General features: G+C 39.0%; 1 protein-coding gene across 4 annotated transcripts in view; it reads right to left on the bottom strand.

Moving 5' to 3' along the window:
* b3gat1a (beta-1,3-glucuronyltransferase 1 (glucuronosyltransferase P) a) overlaps nucleotides 1-23,782 on the bottom strand; it is a 308,974-nt gene that overhangs the window by 60,190 nt on the left and 225,002 nt on the right. For all 4 annotated transcript variants that reach the window (XM_061878725.1, XM_061878724.1, XM_061878726.1 and 1 more), the window contains one exon: nucleotides 1,533-1,668. The gene's annotated coding sequence lies outside the window, so the exon portion shown is untranslated. The remainder of the gene's footprint in view (nucleotides 1-1,532; nucleotides 1,669-23,782) is intronic.

Below are 23,782 nucleotides of genomic sequence, written 5' to 3'. Positions count from 1 at the left end.
AACACACGCTTAATCGAGGGGAACATTGATATCATCGATAACAAAAAGAAGCGAAGGAAGAATTTTTTTCTAAACCTATTTTGTTTTTTGTTCTCTTTTTGAGTCTCCCACAGCGTCAAGAGAACTTTCCGATGTCCAGGTCAGCTGTGATGCTCCTTAGCAAAAAACCTTGTCCATTTGTCAAAGGAGAGACAACGAGAATGCGGGCTCCCGTGGATGTGATGAGAACATATAGCGTGTGCTTTGTATTACTTGGTCGTCGAGGGAAGACTACGGAATGCTTTTGGACGAATGCTTTTGGACTGGCGAATCAGACTGGATCAGTTATTGTCCGCGGACTCAACATCTAGGTCCAGAGCAGGGGTAGGGAACCTATGGCTCTAGAGCCAGATGTGGCTCTTTTGATGACTGCATCTGGCTCTCGGATAAATCTGAGCTGACGTTGCTTAAAACGATAAGTAATGAATAATTCCACTTGTAATCACAGTGTTAAAAATAATGTTAAAAATATAAAACATTCTCATGCATTTTTAATCCATCCATCCGTTTTCTACCGCACCTGTTCAAGAAGTTGCGTTAATGGTAAGAAGTTATTTATTTATTATTGGTTAGTGTGGGGCTTGCCCTCCTGGGGGTTCTTCGGACCACCAAGCACCGACATCAGAGCCTGTTTCAGGGTTACAATATTATTTTATTCTTCAATAAGTCTCTCAGTTGCTTTCCAGCAATTGTATTTCCAGCCCCGACCCCGTCTCTCCTCCTGGCTGTTGCTTATAAAAGAGCGACAGGTGATTAGATAACAAGGCCCAGGTGGGCCGTCTACGCAGCTGTCGCTGATTTTGAAGCCGGTCCTGGCACACCCCAGTTTGCTGCAGGCCCGCAGGCCACGCCCCCTCCACAGTTAGCTTCAGAATAACAATGTTATTACAAAGAATAAGAGACCTATTATACTCTAGAAATGTTGGTCTTACTTAAAAATGCACGTGTTTAGTTGTGTTCAGTGTTAAAAAAAATATTATATGGCTCTTACGGAAATATATTTTAAAATATTTGGCTTCTTGGCTCTCTCAGCCAAAAAGGTTCCCGACCCCTGGTCCAGAGTATATAAAGTCACAAAAAACGAATGGACAAAGAAGGTGAAGGCAAACGTTTGAGGAATGTCCTGACCAGATATCTAGATCCCTAGTTTAATGTTAAATGTCCATCACATTATTCACGTGTCAAATAAAGATTTGATTAATTTATGATGGCTCAGGTGTGATTCACTACAATAGGGCCCCACAGCACACTGGATTCCAGTTAAATGAAACACCACAAAACTGGATAAAACATGTCCACGGGCCTGATCTGGACCCCGGGCCGTACGTTTGACACCCCTGTGTCTAACCTTGGATTAGCAAGTTCTAAAAGGACATGATTTTTCTCAAGCTGCTGCCTCCGCTTTAATGAAAATGCTGCAAAAAGGTCACTAAATTGATTTATTTAGTGACCTTTTTGCATTAATTGACGTTACAGAGGTTTGCAACACTCACCCACAGTCAGAACTGGATCATGGCATCACTGGTGATGCACGGCAGGGATGTTGGGTGACTTATGTAGCAGCGACAGTCTCCATCACGGTTTCCTCCTTTTCTGCATTCACGCTGAAAGGCCACTTCCTGTCCACATCTGTAGGATAAAAGGCATTTTATTGGCTTTCATTGTTTCATTGTTTGTTTATGTTTCATTGCTCTTTTTTTTGTTAGAATAAAATACTCATAAAATACTTCACCCGGAAAAGGGTGGAGTGCCATCTCCAGGTTGGGGAGGAGACCCTGCCCCAAGTGGAGGCGTTCAAGTCCCTAGGAGTCTTGTTCACGAGTGGGGGAAGAGTGGATCGTGAGATCGACAGGCGGATCGGTGCGGCGTCTTCAGTAATGCGGACGTTGTATCGATCCGTTGTGGTGAAGAAGGAGCTGAGCCGGAAGGCAAAGCTCTCAATTTACCGGTCGATCTACGTTCCCATCCTCACCTATGGTCATGAGCTTTGGGTCATGACCGAAAGGATAAGATCACGGGTACAAGCGGCCGAAATGAGTTTCCTCCGCCGTGTGGCGAGGCTCTCCCTTAGAGATAGGGTGAGAAGCTCTGCCATCCGGGAGGAACTCAAAGTAAAACCGCTGCTGCTCCACATCGAGAGGAGCCAGATGAGGTGGCTCGGGCATCTGGTCAGGATGCCACCCGAACGCCTCCCTAGGGATGTGTTTAGGGCACGTCCAACCGGTAGGAGGCCACGGGGAAGACCAAGGACACGTTGGGAAGACTATGTCTCCCGGCTGGCCTGGGAACGCCTCGGGATTCCCCGGGAAGAGCTAGACGAAGTGGCTGGGGAGAGGGAAGTCTGGGCTTCCCTGCTTAGGCTGCTGCCCCCGCGACCCGACCTCGGATAAGCGGAAGATGATGGATGGATGGATGGATACTCATTTCTATCTTAAAAGTCCTGCTAATTTTGAGTCTTAAATTTTAAATCTTAAATTTAGGATGTTTTATCAAGTAAAATTAAATAACTGCACGGAGAGACAATTTCAGTAGATTGTAGTGTTTTTGTCCTAAAATCTAGTATTCGTACCTTAGTTATAATATATGAGGTGTATGGGGTGCTGAATGTAAAAGTTCAGTCACACTTTTCTAGCAGATATAACCCACTTTTCAGCACATTTAAGTTTAAATTAAAATGTTAACGCTAAATATTATATCCGATGTTAAATCCAAATCTAAATGTTAAATCTAAATGTGAGTGCTGAATGTTAAAAAAACAAAGATTCAACATAGATTTAGATTACACATTTTGGGTTAAATTTAACATTTAGGTTTAGATTTAATATTTAAATGTAATGTGTGTGCTCGCAAAGGATGCTAACACCTCATTCTGTGTTTTTATTTGTTTTAGAAGGTTTTTTATGAGTTTTAAGTCTTTTTACATGTTTTAGGATTTTTATTAATTTTTTTTACGTGTTTTAGCAGTCTTATTACGTGTTTTAGGAGTAATTTATGTTTTAGATCAATCAATCAATCAATGTTTATTTATATAGCCCCAAATCACAAATGTCTCAAAGGACTGCACAAATCATTACGACTACAACATCCTCGGAAGAACCCACAAAAGGGCAAGGAAAACTCACACCCAGTGGGCAGGGAGAATTCACATCCAGTGGGACGCCAGTGACAATGCTGACTATGAGAAACCTTGGAGAGGACCTCAGATGTGGGCAACCCCCCCCCCTCTTAAGAGTCATTTTATGTGTTTTAGAGTCATTTTAGAAGTGGATTGTTGTGTTTAGGGAGTCATTTTAAATGTTTTACTAGTCTTTTTAATGTGTTAAGTCATTTTCTGCATTTGTGTTACGCACAAGAGATAGAACATCTCACTCTGTGTTTTCTGTAATCTAAGGATTATATTTAACATTGAGGTTTAGATTCAACATCTAGGTTTATACTTAATATTTAGCACTCACATTTAATATTTAGCCCTCATATTTAGATTCAACATTTAGGTTTAGATTAGGTATGTCCGATAATATCGGGCTGCCGATATAGGCCGATAAATGTTTTGAAATGTAATATCGGAAATTATCGGTATCGGTTTCAAAAAGTAACAATTATGACTTTTCAAAACGGCGCTGTGTACACGGACGTAGGGAGAAGTACAGAGTGCCAATAAACCTTTAAGGCACTGCCTTTGCGTGCCGGCCCAGTCACATAATATCTACGGCTTTTCACACACACAAGTGAATGCAACGCATACTTGGTCAACAGCCATACGGGTCACACTGAGGGTGGCCGTATAAACAACTTTAACACTGTTACAAATATGCGCCACACTGTGAACCCACACCAAACAAGAATGACAAACACATTTCGGGAGAACATCGCACCGTAACAAAACATAAACACAACAGAACAAATACCCAGAACCCCTTGCAGCACTAACTCTTCCGGGACGCTACAGTATACACCCCCCCGCCCGCCTCAACCCCGCCCACTTCAACCTCCTCATGCTCTCTCAGGGAGAGCATGTCCCAAATTCCAAGCTGCTGTTTTGAGGCGTGTTTAAAAAAACTAATGCACTTTGTGACTTCAATAATAAATATGGCAGTGCCATGTTGGCATTTCTTTCCATAACTTGAGTTGATTTATTTACAGTATATATCGGTATCGGTTGATTTCGGAATCGGTAATTAAGAGTTGGACAATATCGGAAATCGACAAAAAAGCCATTATGGAATATCTCTAGTCTAGATTGGACATATACAGTATGTTTAAATTTAAGATTTAGGTTTAGATTTATCATTTGGGTTTAGATTTAAAATTTAGTAGTCATATTTATATTTATTTAACATATATGTTTAGATTAAAGATTTACGTTTAGATTTAACATTTGGGTTTAGATTTAACATTTAGCGCTCATATATATATATTTATATGTATATGAGGGTGAAACCCATTTTCTTAGATGAGTCACTAGAGAAAAGCGCTATATAAATATAATTTACTTCACATTGTTTGGTTTGTACCTCCAAATTGTATTTGAACACCAACACTTAGCGTTTAACAATCTATGTGAAACCTTTCAATCCGGGCAAATCACTCGACTGAGACAGCCCTCGGAAAATTGACTAATGATCTATTGCTAACGATGGACTCTGATGCGTCAGCTATGTTGCTGCTCCTCGATCTTAGCGCTGCTTTCGATATCGTCGATCATAATATTTTATTAGAGCGTATCAAAACACGAATTGGTATGTCAGACTCAGCCCTGTCTTGGTTTAACTCTTATCTTACTGATAGGATGCATTGTGTCTCCCATAACAATGTGACCTCGGACTACGTTAAGGTAACGTGTGGAGTTCCCCAGGGTTCGGTCCTTGGCCCTGCACTCTTCAGCATCTACATGCTGCCGCTAGGTGACATCATACGCAAATACGGTATTAGCTTTCACTGCTATGCTGATGACACCCAACTCTACATGCCCCTAAAGCTGACCAACACGCCGGACTGTAGTCAGTTGGAAGCGTGTCTTAATGAAATTAAACAATGGATGTCCGCTAACTTTTTGCAACTTAACGCCAAAAAAACGGAAATGCTGATTATCGGTCCTGCTAGACACCGACCTCTATTTAATAATACAACTTTAACATTTGACAACCAAATAATAAAACAAGGTGACTCGGTAAAAAATCTGGGTATTATCTTCGACCCAACTCTCTCCTTTGAGTCACACATTAAAAGCGTTACTAAAACGGGCTTCTTTCATCTCCGTAATATCGCAAAAATTCGCTCCATTCTGTCCACTAAAGACGCCGAGATCATTATCCATGCGTTTGTTACGTCTCGTCTCGATTACTGTAACGTATTATTTTCGGGTCTCCCCATGTCTAGCATTAAAAGATTACAGTTGGTACAAAATGCGGCTGCTAGACTTTTGACAAGAACAAGAAAGTTTGATCACATTACGCCTGTACTGGCTCACCTGCACTGGCTTCCTGTGCACTTAAGATGTGACTTTAAGGTTTTACTACTTACGTATAAAATACTACACGGTCTAGCTCCAGCCTATCTTGCCGATTGTATTGTACCATATGTCCCGGCAAGAAATCTGCGTTCAAAAGACTCCGGCTTATTAGTGATTCCTAGAGCCCCAAAAAAGTCTGCGGGCTATAGAGCGTTTTCCGTTCGGGCTCCAGTACTCTGGAATGCCCTCCCGGTAACAGTTCGAGATGCCACCTCAGTAGAAGCATTTAAGTCTCACCTTAAAACTCATCTGTATACTCTAGCCTTTAAATAGACCTCCTTTTTAGACCAGTTGATCTGCCGCTTCTTTTCTTTCTCCTATGTCCCCCCCTCCCTTGTGGAGGGGGTCCGGTCCGATGACCATGGATGACACTGGCTGTCCAGAGTCGAGACCCAGGATGGACCGCTCGCCTGTGTATCGGTTGGGGACATCTCTATGCTGCTGATCCGCCTCCGCTTGAGATGGTCTCCTGTGGACGGGACTCTCGCTGCTGTCTTGGATCCGCTTTGAACTGAACTCTCGCGGCTGTGTTGGAGCCACTATGGATTGAACTTTCACAGCATCATGTTAGACCCGCTCGACATCCATTGCTTTCGGTCCCCTGGGGGAGGGGGGTTGCCCACATCTGAGGTCCTCTCCAAGGTTTCTCATAGTCAGCATTGTCACTGGCGTCCCACTGGATGTGAATTCTCCCTTCCCACTGGGTGTGAGTTTTCCTTGCCCTTTTGTGGGTTCTTCCGAGGATGTTGTAGTCGTAATGATTTGTGCAGTCCTTTGAGACATTTGTGATTTGGGGCTATATAAATAAACATTGATTGATTGATTGATCCTGGCCATTTGGCTGTTTGATCTTTGTCATCCATTATTCCACGTATGTGTTCCGTTATTATAAAGAAAATGAAGGGGGAAATGGACATGAAAATAAAACATGTTTCTGGAAAAGAGGACTTTTGTTCACCCTAGTTTAACTGAATTAATTCACCACTTTTCCTGTAATACCACCACTATAATGTCGCAATTACACAAACCGTCAATAATATACAATACTGCAATACAACAGACCAATAAGAAACTATATGTGAGCTAAGCTTGTTGCCCAGTTCTGTATCAATGGTGAAAGGAGAGCCTTAATAAAAGAGCGGTTAGATTCAGTGCTTCCATTGCAGCTTGTCAAATAAATGGAACATCATGCAGTTACACAAGCGAGTGACAGGAGAATAGAGTTGTGATAAAACGGAAGGTGAGTTAAAACAGGCAACATATACAACTGTTGCCAGTCACATCATATTACCCGCAGTAAACGTTGAGAGTAAACAACAAAGAATTTGCTAACGTCTCCCGCAGATGACACTTCAATCCAACTTTCTTTTCATAAAGCAACAAAACAACTGCTGTATGGGAAGCTGTTGTGCAGAGAAAAAACTGTGCTTGTCTATGTTCTGAAACTAAACACCTGTCCGATCCCTACCCAAATAGTAAACATATTGTTATTTTATTTTTTCTATATATCTGTATTTAATCACACTTTGGCAAAACTTGGCTAGGATATACAAACAAAGTATATTTTTATTTATTTAAAATGTTTTTAGTTTTAATGCACAGCATAGGACACATAGCAAGAGTGGTCCTCAGGTCCTGTTGATCAGGGGCAGTAGCTCCACAGCCACAGATCCACTATTGAAGTGAAGTGAATTATATTTATACAGCGCTTTTCTCTTAGTGACTCAAAGCGCTTTACATAGTGAAACCCAATATGTAAGTTACATTTAAACTAGTGTGGGTGGCACTGGGAGCACGTGGGTAAAGTGTCTTGCCCAAGGACACAACGGCAGTGACTAGCATGGCGGAAGCGGGAATCGAACTTGCAACCCTCAAGTTGCTGGCACGGCCACTCTACCAACCGAGCTATACCGCCCACTAACCACTAATATCACAGTCAAAATTAAAGCTTGTTCCCATAGGCAACATAAACTGTTAATAATGTTTAGACAAAAGTGTATATTATATATACTATTATATGTATAGTTTTTATATTTATTTGTGTATGTGTGTGTATATCTGTGTGTGTGCGTGTGTGTGTATGATGGACATATGTGTATTTTGGGTATATGCATTTGTGTATGTATGTGATTATGTGTGTATGTGTATGTATGTATGTATATATGTATATGTATGTATATATATGTGTATGTATATATATATAAATATATGTATGTGTGTATATGTGTGTGTACATATGTATGTATGTAAGTGTGTGTGAATTTAAATGTATTATATATAGATAATATATAGCATCTACGAAGCAACCACTGAACTGAATTATATTATATATATTATTGTATTATATATTGTAAATATATATTGTATATGTATAGGGGTGGGACCTAATAAGTTTACTTCTTCCCACTCCCTTTTGAGCCAATCTTGACATCTACAAAAGATTAGTCACATGTAATGTTTTCAATGTAGGTGTAAAAATAATGTATTGATATATTTCTTTTATATTTTATGTCATTCTCTTGTTTTGTTTGCATGGCTCAAAATAAACCATTCATTCAAACATTCAAACATTACATTTATATCTAGAAAAAATATATAAACAAAAATATTTGAACGCACTACTTTTGTTTTCGCACCCATTTTTCATGAGCTGAACTCAAGAAATCAAAAACTTTGTTGTGACAGTTTTTTTTGTTTTAATGGTGTTTTTCCTTTCTTTAGTGTTTCCTGTGTTTGTTCCATTCATGTTTTAGTTTGTTCTGTGGTGACTTAAATATCCTGTTTCTGAGCGATGTTCACTTAACCTTTTTCTGGTTGACAATTAGCAGAGGTGTGGACTCGAGTCACATGACTTGGACTCGAGTCAGACTCGTGTCATGAATTGGATGACTTTAGACTTGACTTGACAAAATGTAAAACGACTTGCAACTCGACTTAGACTTTAACATCAATGACTTGTGACTTGACTTGGACTTGAGCCTTTTGACTTGACATGACTTGCTACTTTCCCCAAAACCCAACGATTAAAAAGTTATTGAGGAGCGCTCCGTATCTTCCATCGTGTACGGAAGTGTGTCAGCGTGTGTGCGATGACAGCCTGTGCGCTACCTGTCAGTACAACAGCCAATCAAATTACATCCACGTTGTTTTCGTCACACAGCATTCATCCAATCAAATTGCAGGAAAACTAACAGAGAAGAGCTTTCAAACAACAGAAGAATAAGTGAAGAAAATTATGCCATAAAGTGTTTCGTTCGGGTATTAAAACTACAACTTGGTCAACAAAACAGGAATTGGCGTATGCAAAACATGCGGTTGGAAGATTACAGACGGAGACGCATCAATTTACAACTTCGTTCGACATTTGAAGTTGCACAAAGAAGGGTACGTTTTGAATGTAAGCTAACGTTTATTGGCTGAGTAACGTGACTTTTATTTGCTGTGTAGTTAAATGAGTGAGGCTGTAAACTCACTGCTAACGTTAGAACCATAGACATCTTATAAGGGTACGCAGCATCGACCACTACTGCCTATTGCCGCAAACGAGATGCGGGGCCGCCATCTTGGAGTGGTGATCCGCTCCACTCCGTGCAATTCATTTGGTAGGAACAATGAACTGTCAGCGCATTTAATTCATATTACCTCACTGAATACCACTTATATTCACGCGCTTTTTTGTCATTCGTGTAACTATGATAAAGGACACATGTCTTGGCGTGTTCATAATTTGCTTAACAGAAATAGAATATTCTTATATGCTACAAGTGACCAGACGTCTGAGATCAAAACTGGGAATATAATCCCAGAGAAGGGAAAACAACAGTCAGCTATTTTGAAGTTGAAGAAACAATATGATTAGGTTATATATACATGCGTATATCCTACATAAACAATGTATGAATACATTACATATCTATATATTTTACGGACCTATAGACCAGAGGTCCTCAAATGTGGGTACTTGAAGGTATCCCAAGGGGTACATGATATTTTTTTAAATATTCTAAAAATAGCAACAATTCAAAATCCTTTATAAATATATTTATTGAAAAATACTCCAACAATATATGAATGTAAATTCATAAACTGTGAAAAGAAATGCAACAATGCAATATTCAGTGTTGACAGCTAGATTTTTTGTGGACATGTTCCATTAATATTGATGCTAAAGATTTCTTTTTTGTGAAGAAATGTTTAGAATGAAGTTGATGAATCCAGATGGATCTCTATTACAATCCCCAAAGAGGGCACTTTAAGTTATATTATTTTCTTATTTCTGGTACTTAATTAAAATACCTTTTGTTCTGTTCTCCGCCTCCTGTGTCTGCATCCTGGGGTCATGCCAAACACAACAATGTGCAACAGTGACAGAATAAACCAGCCACTAGGTAACCTCGAAGGGACCAATGATAAATCTGCATAAATCTGTTAGTGAGCAGTTCTCCTTTGCAAAAACAATCCATCCACTTCACAGGTGTGGTATATTAAGATGCAGATTTCACTGCCAATTTGCCATTTGACACAATTTTAAAATGTATTTCCAGAAATGTCCTTAGTTTTAAGAGCTATTTTTAGTCATTGACTTTATACCATAATCTTAATTTTAGAGCAGATAAATATATGTAGTCTATTGTAGTTTAAAAAGGTTGAAACTCAGAAATTAACTGTTCAAAAATATATTTTGGCTTTCCCCAGATGCTTAATTTAAGAATTGCAAGTTGAATAATGCTTGTTTTTAGAATAAATGACTTATTTCTATCGTAAAAGTCCTGCTAATTTTGAGATATGCACATCTTAATTTAGGATGTCTTATCAAGTAAAATTAACTACCTGCATGGACGCAATGAGACAATTTCACTAGATTTTAGTGTTTTTCTCCTAAAATCTAGTCTTTGTACCTAATATTTACATATGAGCTGCATGGGATGCCGAATGCAAAAGTTCAGTCACACTTTTCTAGCAGATACAACCCACTTTTCTTATGTTCTTTACATTCAAGTTTAAATAAAATGTTAATTCTAAATATTATATCTGATGTTAAATCCAAACCTAAATGTTTAAATCTAAACCTAAATGTTACATCTGAATCTAAATGTGAGCGCTAAATGTTAAACCTAAAGATTTACCATATATTTAGATTACAGATTGTGGGTTAGAATTAACATTTTGGTGCTCACATTTAAATGTAAGATTTATACTTAACATTTAGGTTTAGATTCAACATTCAGCCCTCATATTTAGATTTAGAATTTAGCTTTAGATTTAACATATATTTAGATTTAAGATTTAGGTTTAGATTTAACATTTGGGTTTCGATTTAACATTCGTCGCTCATATTTATATAGATATATTTATATTTAACATTAAGGTTTAGATTTAGCATTTAAGTTTAGATTTAATATTTAGCCCTCACATTTAGATTTATATTTAACATTTAAGTTTAGATTAAACATATGTTTTGATTTTGGATTTAGGTTTGGATTTAACATTTGGGTTTAGATTTAACATTTAGCGCTCATATTTATGTTTATATTTAACATTAAGGTTTAGATTTAACATTTAGGTTTAAATTTAACATTTAGCGCTCAGATTTAAATTTATATTAAAGATTTAGGGTTAGATTTAACATTTAGGGGTTAAATTTAACATTTACATTCACCATTTAGGTTTAGATTTAACATAACATTTACATACAGATTTAACATTAAATGCTCACATTTAGATTTATATTCAAGATTTAGGGTTAGAAGTAACATTTAGGTTCAGATTGAACATTTAGTGCTCACATTTTGATTTAGATTTGACTTTTAGGTTTAGATTTAACATGTAGGTTAAGATTAAAGATTTAGATTTAACACATATATATATATGTTTATGTGTATATATATATATATATATATACATTTATATATGTGTATATATACATATATATATGTATATATATGTGTATATATACATATATATGTATATATATATATATATATATATATATATATATATATATATATATATATATATATATATATATATATATAGGATTTAGGTTTAGATTTAATGTTTATTTAATGTTTACATATCATATGTGGCGAGGCGGAGCGAACGGCGAAGCAGGGCAAGCTAAAGCCCTGCTCAAGATGGCTGCAAGGAGGCGGAGAATGCGGCGGAACGAAGAGACGGGGCTGGCCGGGAGCAATGCCGCTTCAATCGAAATCGGGTGCGTGCCTCACACACCGGTGATGAATCTACCTATCTCTTCACAGAGTATAAAAGGGGAGAAGGAGGAAAGATCAAAAGAAGGAGGTGGACTGTCCGCAGCCCTGCAGGAGAGCGACAGAGAAAAGCCAGACGAAGACGGCGACACGGCAGCTGAAAAGCAGACCGGAACGAGCAGCGGAGGAGGAGCTGAAAGAGCGACCTGACCGACACTCAAGCTTTATTGAAAAATAAAGAGTCAAACCTGCGCTCACTAATATTTCCTTCCTGGGTGGTCCATGCAACCCGCACAACGACGGCATAAGACTGTCCCACATATTTAGAATCAACATTTATTTTAAACTCAAATGTGATGAAAACTAACAAAATCTGAATTAAGATTTAAATCTGAGAAATATATCTGCTAGAAAAGTGTGACTGTACTTTTACGTTCGGTACCTCTTACAGCTGCAGCCTGTGAATTGAATGTTCATTATCGACTATAAGCAGTCTCCAAAGGCGTCTTAGAGAATTTGACAGGACATCCAAACGGGAACCTGTTGTAACCACACCAGGCCAGGACCTCCACATCCGTCTGAGACCATGCAGCTGCTGCAACAATTGCTCAGTATAACCAATCCATTTCTGCAAAAACTGTCAGAATGTGTCTCAGTGAAGCTCATATGCCTGCTCGTCATCCTCACTGGTGTCGAAAATGACCGGAGTGGGTTTTACATTCGATCCCGTCTGGCACTTGGGAGAGGTGTGAAGCTATGAATCTCGGGTTTTCATTGTTAAGGGCGGGTTGTGTGGGTGAGTGGTTTGCTAAGTGGGGTCATGATACAGGCAGGCGTATGCAATAAAGAACGGACTTGAGTGCATTTTATTGAATGCACTGCGATACCATGACATACTCCTCAGGCCCATTATTGTGTCATTTATCCACCGCCATCGCCTCATGCTGCAGCATAATAATGCACGGCCCCATGTTGCAAGGATCGGCTCTGATCACAATTTCTGTAAACTATAAACATCCAAGTTCCATGTCACCCATTGAGCTTGTTTGGAATCATCCGGATCAATGTATTCGACGGCGTGATCAATTTCTAGCAACTTTACACAGCCAATGAAGGGGAGTGGACCAGATTTCCACAGACCACAAACAATAACCGATCAACCAAAGAAGTGTTGCACTGCTTTAGGCAAATGGTGATCACACCTGATCTAACCACAGACCTTTCCTCCAGAAGATCTTACCATTGTCCGTGTGCGGTCAGATGAAACAAAAATTGAGCTGTTTGGCCACAATACCCAGCAATATATTTGGAGGAGAAAAGGTGAGGCCTTTAATCCCAGGAACTGTTGTGATCCGATGGTCAGATCATCACCATATTGTTATTTTTGTTCCATTTTTATATCACTCCGCAGTTTGACATGCTTAGTTCCTGTTTTGTTCGTTTCCATGGTCACTCATTAGTTTCAGCTGCTACTCTCTTTTCCAGCACACCTGTCTTTACTAATCACCACCTTTTATAAGCCAGCTTTTTCTGTTCACTCATTGTCGGATCTTAGTTTGTTCACATACATCTGCTTATGACTTGTCTCTCACTCTCGATTTCGCTAGCCGTCATGCTAAACTTTATTTTATTCCTAACTTTCACGCTAGTTGTTTTGTGTTTTCTTTTGTGCCAAATGTTTGTGTTTCGGAACTTTCGGTTAGTTTGACCTAGCTTTCCATGCTAGCGCTTTTATTTGCCTTTTCTATTTGTACCAGTGTTTTTGTTCATAGCTCCTTTTGTTTAATAAATCCCTTAGTTCTTACCTTTTTGCTGTGTTCTTGCTGACGCATGCATGGAGGACCGAATCCGGCAACAATATGCCACGCAAGTCTAACAGGAACACCATACCTACCGTCAAGCATGGTGGTGATAGTATTATGCTCTGGGCCTGTTTTGCTGCCAATGGAACGACCCCAAAAGGGAATAAGCGGTAGAAAATGGATGGATGGATGGAACGGGTGCTTTACAGAGAGTAAATGGGTCAATGAAAAAGGAGGATTACCTCCAAATTCTTCAGGACAACCTAAGATCATCAGTTGGGTCTCGGGCGCAGTTGGGTGTTCCAACAGGACGATGAACCCAATCACATGTCAAAAGTGGTAAAGGAATCGCTAAATCAGGCTAGAATTAAGGTTTTTGAACGGCCTTCCCAGCGTGTGGACAATGCTGAAGAAACAAGTCCATGTCAGAAAAATAACAAATTTAGCTGAACTGCACCAATTTTGTCAAAAGGAGTGGTCAAAAATTCAACCAGAAGCTTGCCAGAAGCAATATCCGACAACTTAAGACAGTTAAAGAAGAGGAGTGGACCAAAATTCCACAACCAACAACCAAATAGGAAGTGTTGCACTGCTTGAGGCAAATGGTGGTCACACCAGATCTGACTGCAGATCTTTCCTCCAGAAGATCTTACCATTGTCTATGTGATGTCAGATTAAACAAAAATTGAGCTGTTTGGCCACAATACCCAGCAATATGTTTGGCGGAGAAAAGGTGAAGACTTTAATCCAAGGAACACCACACCTACTGTCAAGCGTGGTGGTGGTAGTATTATGCACTGGGCCTGTTTTGCTGCTAATGGAACTCGTGCTTTAAATGGGACAATGGAAAAAGAGGATTACCTCCAATTTCTTCAGGACAACCTAAAATCATCAGCCTAGAGGCTGGGTCTTGGGTGCAGTTGGGTTCTCCAACAGGACAATGACCCCAAACACACGTCAAAAGTGGTAAAGGAATGGCTAAATCAGGCTAGAATTAAGGTTTTAGAATGGCCTCCCCAAAGTCCTGACTTAAACGTGTGGACGGTATAGCTCGGTTGGTAGAGTGGCTGTCCCAGCAACTTGAGGGTTCCAGGTTTGATCCCCGCTTCTGCCAACCTAGTCACTAACCGTTGTGTCCCTGGGCAAGGCACTTTACCCACCTGCTCCCAGTGCCACCCACATTGGTTTAAAAAAAAAAAATGTAAACTTAGATACTGGGTTTCATTATGTAAAGCGCTTTGAGTCACTAGAGAAAAGCGCTATATAAATATAATTCACTTCACTTCACAATGCTTAAGAAACAAGTACACGTCAGAAAACCAACACATTTAGCTGTTACTGCACCAATTTTGTCAAAAATAGTGGTTAAAAATTCATCCAGAAGTAATATCCGGCAACTTTACACAGCCAATGAAGAAGAGTGGACAAAAATTCCACAACCAACAATCAAATGAAAGGTGTCACACTGCTTAAGGCAAATGGTGGTCACACCAGATATTGACTGTTTTTCAAACAACCTCCAAACCCACTCAGTACACTAGAACTGCACATGTCAAAGTCGCCTTTTTTAAATCACTCCTGTGGGCTGGAGGGAAAATGCTCACTAACACAGATTTGTCAATAATAATTGGGGGTTGGGGGGTAGCTTCATCATCCAGGCTTTATTAAAGTGTTTTTATTGGCGTCTGGGCTACTATTAGAGCAGGGTTGTCAAACTCAAATACAGAGTGGGCCAAAATTTAAAACTGAACAAAGCCGCGGGCCAAGGTTGAACAAATTAACCTTTTAATAGGGACCCAAACAAGTTTTGCAATGAATATTGAACAAGCAAGGCCTAAATAGGGCAGCACGGTGGTACAGGGGTTAGTGCATCTGCCTCACAATACGAAGGTCTTAAGTAATCCTGGGTTCAATCCCGGGCTCGGGATCTTTCTGTGTGGAGTTTGCATGTTCTCACCGGGACTGCGTGGGTTCCCTCCGGGTATTTGGGCTTCCTCCCATGGAACAGGCAGAGCATATATAACGTAATAGTGCAAAATCAACTTTCACAAAACATCAAAGGTATATTTGATAAAATTTAATTGTAGCTGAGATAGGCGCCAGCGCCCCCCGCAACCCCAAAAGGGAATAAGCGGTAGAAAATGGATGGATGGATGGATGGATGCTTCTTTTTCTATTTGTAGCCTTCTGAGATTAATATCAGCATTAACTTTTTCCACAGGCTAATAAATTCAAAAATAAAATAAAAATGAGGTGGGCGGGGTTTGGTAGTAGCGGGCGGTGTATATTGTAGCGTTCCGGAAGAGTTAGTGCTGCAAGGGATCCTGGGTATTTGTTCTGCTGTGTTTGTGTTGTGTTACGGTGCGGGTGTTCTCCCGAAATGTGTTTTGTCATTCTTGTTTGGTGTGGGTTCACAGTGTGGTGAAAATGTGTAGCAACGTTAAAGTTTTTTATACGGTCACCCTCAGTGTGACCTGTATGGCTGTTGACCAAGTATGTGTTTGTGAAAGCCGCATATATTGTGTGACTTGGCCGGCACGATGTTTATTAGGAGGAAACGAGGACGTGACGACATGTTGTAGAGGACGCTAAAGGCAGTGCCTTTAAAGGGGAACATTATCACCAAACCTATGCAAGCGTCAATATATACCTTGATGTTGCAGAAAAAAAGACCATGTATTTTTTTAACCGATTTCCGAACTCTAAATGGGTGAATTTTGTCAAATTAAACGCCTTTCTGTTTATCGGTCTTTTAGCGATGACATCAGAACGTGACGTCACCGAGGTAACACACCCGCCATTTTCATTTTCACATTACAAACACCGGGTCTCAGCTCTGTTATTTTCCGTTTTTTCGACTATTTTTGGGAACCTTGGAGACATCATGCCTCGTCGGTGTGTTGTCGGAGGGTGTAACAACACTAACAGGGAGGGATTCAAGTTGCACCACTGGCAAGAAATCTGCCACCAGACCCCCATTGAATGCACCAAAGTGTCTTCACATTTGACCGGCGATGCTAAGACAGACATGGCACAGAGATGTATGGATAACCTGCAGATGCATTTGCAACGATTAAGTCAACGAAATCACAAAGGTGAGTTTTGTTGATGTTGTTGACTTGTGTGCTAATCAGACATATTTGCTCACGGCATGACTGCCAGCTAATCGATGCTAACATGCTACGCTAATCGATGCAAACATGCTATTTACGCTAGCCGTATGTACATTTGAAACTAGATACTCACATTTAATGCGAAACAAACACTTACCAATCGACGGATTTAAGTTGCTCCAGTGTCACAAGATGCAAAAGTCCTGATCGTCTGGTCCGCACATTTTACCGGCGATGCTAATAAGGCAGCCATGCTGTGGGCCACTTCATTAGGTACACCCACGCTATGGCCGAATAGCGTCAATAGCTATTCACTATATAGCTTCAATTTCTTCTTCAATTTAGTTTTCGCTATCTTCCTCCATACTCCGACCATCTTTTTCAATACATGCGTAATCTGTTGAATCGCTTAAGCCGCTGAAATCCGAGTCTGAATCCGAGCTAATGTCGCTATATCTTGCTGTGGTAACCGCCATGTTGTTTGTATTGGCAGCCCTGTATGACGTCACAGGGAAATGGATAGTGGTTTCGAAGATAGCGAAAATAAGGCACTTTAAAGCTTTATTTAGGGATATTCCGGGACCGGTAAAATTTTGAAAAAAAATTAAAAAAATACAACAAGCCACTGGGAACTGATTTTTAATGTTTTTAACCCTTTTGAAATTGTGATAATGTTCCCCTTTAAGGCACAATCCCAATATTGTTGTCCGGGTGGAAATCGGGAGAATGGTTGCCCAGGGAGATTTTCGGGAAGGGCACTAAACTTCGAGAGTCTCCTGGGAAAATCGGGTATGAGTATTAGCGGTGAATGTGGTGTTACCGGCGGGCCAGCTATAATGTTAATTTGATATTGCCTCAAGGGCCAAATGAAATTAAACGGCGGGCCAAATTTGGCCCGAGGGCCAGAGTTTGACACCCATGTGTTAGAAGATGGTCTTGGAACATAACACTACTGGGTTATTCTTAAAGACAAAAGTATAACATAGAAAAAACTTTTTTTTTAAAGAAATATGACGGCTATCTTTTGTCCAAACTGCCTGGAATAGATTCTCACTTTGAGTTCAATGAGAGGCCGCACTCATGCGAGTTTTGTGTTCTATACTCCATCAATCCAATTCACACCTCCCCGCAGGCTCTTCAAAATGCGATCCTCTCCTCATGAAGCGCGCCTCCATGGCTATTTTTAGCATTGCAGTAAAAAGCCACTACTGTACGAATACAGCGGGGATGCACAGCAGATACACTACTCACTGCCAAAGTATTACTTCCTCACAATTGTTTAAAAACAAACAAAAACAAATGGATTATGCAAAAATTAGATGTCTGAAATCCAACTGTCACTTTTCGCCGGACCACTTGGCCCAATTACTGCAACTTTTCAAGCTCGATTTAGGCTATCTGTATTTTTTTCCCCCCCATCCAAGAATTCTTGAATAAGCCATTAGCTGTGAGGATTGGCTGTGATTGATGGCCCGAGTCCATGGCCGGGATCAAGCTGCCTCAGCAATGATAAAAGATTTAAGAGCGCCAAAGCCTCAGGCAGCTTGTTCTCTGCCGATAACCGCGGGGGAGAGTGCAGTCTGCCCGAACTTATTCTGACTAATTCATGGCGCTCCTCGCTCAGTCGGGGGCACATTTGAAGACTTGAGAGCTGGACATGGAACTCTCAGGTGGGCTGGCCAGAGTCAGGGAGCTTCACCAGGACTGAAGAGTCGCAGCCTGGGAGACCTGCACCGGACATGTTGGGTCGGTTTTGATCAGGCATGTCATCTTGTGGGGGATGTGGGTTAGAAAAGCAATTGTACTGTTTCTTTTTCTACAGCTACTAACCAAACCTGTCTTTAACCCTTAAGACATGGGTTTCAAACTCTGGCCCAGGGGCCAAATTTGGCCCTCCGTGTAATTGCATTTGACCCTTGAGGCGATATCAAATTAACATTAGAGCTGGCCCAACGGTATTAAACATGCCGCTGTAACACCGTATTCACCGCTAACACTCACACTTGCCAACTCTCCCGAAGTTCAGTGCCCCTCCCGAAAATCTCTCAAATTTCTCCCGATTTCCATCCGGAATACAATATTGGTTGGGGGAGTTTTTATTTTTTTTGTCATGATAATGGGAGTTTTTTTTTGGTTGGTGCACCAATTGTAAGTGTATCTTGTGTTTTTTATGTTGATTTAATAAAGTGAATTAGTGAATTATATTTCTATAGCGCTTTTTCTCTAGTGACTTAAAGCGCTTTACATAGTGAAACCCAATATCAAATTTTTACATTTAAACCGGTGTGGGGTGGCACTGGGAGCAGGTGGGTAAAGTGTCTTGCCCAAGGACACAACAACAGGGACTAGGATGGCGGAAGCGGGGATTGAACCTGCAACCCTCAAGTTGCTGGCACGGCCGCTCTACCAACCGAGCGGCTAAAAAAATAAAAAATAAAAATCTTCTGTGGCCTGGTACCAATCAAGCCCATCAGTGGTTGGGGACCACTAATGTAGACCACAAGATAGTGTTTTAAATTTAGAAGAAAAAAATTAATATATATGACTCCATTAATGCGCCTTAAAATCTGGTGGGTCTTTTGTATGAAAATACGGGATGTTAAAATGTCGGAACATAGATCTCATTGGGAACATAAATGTCACTTTTTGTGTGACCTTGTCACTTTAGTGACAATTCTTTGTTAATTTTTCTTTTAATATAATTCCGCAAAGTCGACCTTTAGTCATAGCACATGCAAAATGGCTTGAAAGAAGATGGTTTTTAAAACCTAATCTATGCAACATTTTGACCAAAGAACCACCATTACATGCTATGGAGACCACAACATAGTGTTTTAAATCTAGAAAAAAAAAAATACATATATGTATATATGACTCCTTTAATGCGCCTTATAATCTGGTGGGTCTTTTGTATGACAATAGACCAACTAGACCCGCTCATCATCAGTGCGCCTTATAATCCGGTGCGCCCTATGGTCCTGAAAATACGGTATGTTAAAATGTTGGAACATAGATCTCATTGGGAACATAAATGTCACTTTTTGTGTGACCTTGTCACTTAAGTGACAATTCTTTGTTAATTTTTCTTTTAATATAATTCCGCAAAGTCGACATGTATAGCACATGCAACATGGCTTGAAAGAAGATGGTCTTTAAAACATAATCCATGCAACATTTTGACCAAAGAACCACCATTACTTGTTATGGAGACCACAAGATAGTGTTTTAAATTTAGAAAAAAAATACATATATATGTATATATGACTCCTTTAATGCGCCTTATAATCTGGTGGGTCTTTTGTATGAAAATAGACCAACTAGACCTGGTCATCTTCAGTGCGCCTTATAATCCGGTGCGCCCTATGGTCCTGAAAATATGGGATGTTAAAATGTTGGAACATAGATCTCATTGGGAACATAAATGTCACTTTTTGTGTGACCTTGTCACTTTAGTGACAATTCTTTTTTAATTTTTCTTTTGATATAATTCCGCAAAGTCGACCTTTAGTCATAGCACATGCAAAATGGCTTGAAAGAAGATGGTTTTTAAAACATAATCTATGCAACATTTTGACCAAAGAACCACCATTACATGTTATGGAGACCACAAGATAGTGTTTTAAATTTAGAAAAAAAAAAAAATATATATATATGACTCCTTTAATGTGCCTTATGATCCAGTGGGTCTCTTGTATAAAAATAGACCTGACTAGACCCTGCTTTTATCGGCAGTGCACTTTATAATCCGGTGAGCCCTATGGTTCTACAGATACGGTATGTTAAAATGTTGGAACATAAATGTCATTGGGAACATAAATGTCACTTTTTGTATGACCTTGTCACTTTAGTGACAATTCTTTGTTAATTTTTCTTTTAATATAATTCCACTAAATCGACCTTCAGTCATAGCACATGCAAAATGGCTTGAAAGAAGATGGTCTTTAAAACATAATCCATGCAACATTTTGACCAAAGAACTACCATTACATGTTATGGAGACCACAAGATAGTGTTTTAAATTTATAGAAAAATTTAAAAATATATGACTCCTTTAATGCGCCTTATAATCTGGTGGGTCTTTTGTATGAAAATAGACCAACTAGACCTGGTCATCTTCAGTGCGCCTTATAATCCGGTGCACCCTATGGTCCTGAAAATACGGGATGTTAAAATGTTGGAACATAGATCTCATTGGGAACATAAATGTCACTTTTTGTGTGACCTTGTCCCTTTAGTGACAATTCTTTGTTAATTTTTCTTTTAATATAATTCCGCAAAGTTGACCTTTAGTCATAGCACATGCAAAATGGCTTGAAAGAAGATGGTTTTTAAAACACAATCTATGCAACATTTTGACCAAAGAACCACCATTACATGTTATGGAGACCACAAGATAGTGTTTTAAATTTATAAAAAAATATATGACTCCTTTAATGCGCCTTATAATCTGGTGGGTCTTTTGTATGAAAATACGGGATGTTAAAATGTCGGAACATAGATCTCATTGGGAACATAAATGTCACTTTTTGTGTGACCTTGTCACTTTAGTGACAATTCTTTGTTAATTTTTCTTTTAATATAATTCCGCAAAGTCGACCTTTAGTCATAGCACATGCAAAATGGCTTGAAAGAAGATGGTTTTTAAAACCTAATCTATGCAACATTTTGACCAAAGAACCACCATTACATGCTATGGAGACCACAACATAGTGTTTTAAATCTAGAAAAAAAAAAATACATATATGTATATATGACTCCTTTAATGCGCCTTATAATCTGGTGGGTCTTTTGTATGACAATAGACCAACTAGACCCGCTCATCATCAGTGCGCCTTATAATCCGGTGCGCCCTATGGTCCTGAAAATACGGTATGTTAAAATGTTGGAACATAGATCTCATTGGGAACATAAATGTCACTTTTTGTGTGACCTTGTCACTTAAGTGACAATTCTTTGTTAATTTTTCTTTTAATATAATTCCGCAAAGTCGACATGTATAGCACATGCAACATGGCTTGAAAGAAGATGGTCTTTAAAACATAATCCATGCAACATTTTGACCAAAGAACCACCATTACTTGTTATGGAGACCACAAGATAGTGTTTTAAATTTAGAAAAAAAATACATATATATGTATATATGACTCCTTTAATGCGCCTTATAATCTGGTGGGTCTTTTGTATGAAAATAGACCAACTAGACCTGGTCATCTTCAGTGCGCCTTATAATCCGGTGCGCCCTATGGTCCTGAAAATATGGGATGTTAAAATGTTGGAACATAGATCTCATTGGGAACATAAATGTCACTTTTTGTGTGACCTTGTCACTTTAGTGACAATTCTTTTTTAATTTTTCTTTTGATATAATTCCGCAAAGTCGACCTTTAGTCATAGCACATGCAAAATGGCTTGAAAGAAGATGGTTTTTAAAACATAATCTATGCAACATTTTGACCAAAGAACCACCATTACATGTTATGGAGACCACAAGATAGTGTTTTAAATTTAGAAAAAAAAAAATATATATATATATGACTCCTTTAATGTGCCTTATGATCCAGTGGGTCTCTTGTATAAAAATAGACCTGACTAGACCCTGCTTTTATCGGCAGTGCACTTTATAATCCGGTGAGCCCTATGGTTCTACAGATACGGTATGTTAAAATGTTGGAACATAAATGTCATTGGGAACATAAATGTCACTTTTTGTATGACCTTGTCACTTTAGTGACAATTCTTTGTTAATTTTTCTTTTAATATAATTCCGCTAAATCGACCTTCAGTCATAGCACATGCAAAATGGCTTGAAAGAAGATGGTCTTTAAAACATAATCCATGCAACATTTTGACCAAAGAACTACCATTACATGTTATGGAGACCACAAGATAGTGTTTTAAATTTATAGAAAAATTTAAAAATATATGACTCCTTTAATGCGCCTTATAATCTGGTGGGTCTTTTGTATGAAAATAGACCAACTAGACCTGGTCATCTTCAGTGCGCCTTATAATCCGGTGCACCCTATGGTCCTGAAAATACGGGATGTTAAAATGTTGGAACATAGATCTCATTGGGAACATAAATGTCACTTTTTGTGTGACCTTGTCCCTTTAGTGACAATTCTTTGTTAATTTTTCTTTTAATATAATTCCGCAAAGTTGACCTTTAGTCATAGCACATGCAAAATGGCTTGAAAGAAGATGGTTTTTAAAACACAATCTATGCAACATTTTGACCAAAGAACCACCATTACATGTTATGGAGACCACAAGATAGTGTTTTAAATTTATAAAAAAATATATGACTCCTTTAATGCGCCTTATAATCTGGTGGGTCTTTTGTATGAAAATAGACCAACTAGACCCGCTCATCTTCAGTGCGCCTTATAATCCGGTGCGCCCTATGGTCCTGAAAATACGGGATGTTAAAATGTTGGAACATAGATCTCATTGGAAACACAAATGTCACTTTTTGTGTGACCTTGTCACTTTAGTGACAATTCCTTGTTATCTTTTCTTTTAATATAATTCCGCAAAGTCGACCTTTAGTCATAGCACATGCAAAATGGCTTTAAAGAAGATGGTCTTTAAAACATAATCTATGCAACATTTTGACCAAAGAACCACCATTACATGTTATGGAGACCACAAGATAGTGTTTTAAATTTAGAAAATATAAAAATAAAATATGACTATTTTAATGCGCTTTACAATCTGGTGGGTCTTTTGTACGAAAATAGACCAACTAGACCCGCTCATCTTCAGTGCGCTTTATAATCCGGTGCGCCCTATGGTCCTGAAAATACGGGATGTTAAAATGTTGTTACATAGATCTCATTGGGAACATAAATGTCACTTTTTGTGTGACCTTGTCACTTAAGTGACAATTCTTTGTTCATTTTTCTTTTAATATAATTCCGCAAAGTCGACATGTATAGCACATGCAACATGGCTTGAAATAAGATGGTCTTTAAAACATAATCTATGCAACATTTTGACCAAAGAACCACCATTACATGTTTTGGAGACCACAAGATAGTGTTTTAAATTTACAAAAAAATAAAAAAATATATGACTCCTTTAATGCGCTTTATAATCTGGTGGGGC

Source organism: Nerophis ophidion, linkage group LG18, assembly GCF_033978795.1.
Source record: "Nerophis ophidion isolate RoL-2023_Sa linkage group LG18, RoL_Noph_v1.0, whole genome shotgun sequence".
Classification (NCBI taxonomy): domain Eukaryota; kingdom Metazoa; phylum Chordata; class Actinopteri; order Syngnathiformes; family Syngnathidae; genus Nerophis; species Nerophis ophidion.
Note: the sequence above shows the minus strand (reverse complement) of the source record. Positions and strands in the feature narration are given on the sequence as shown.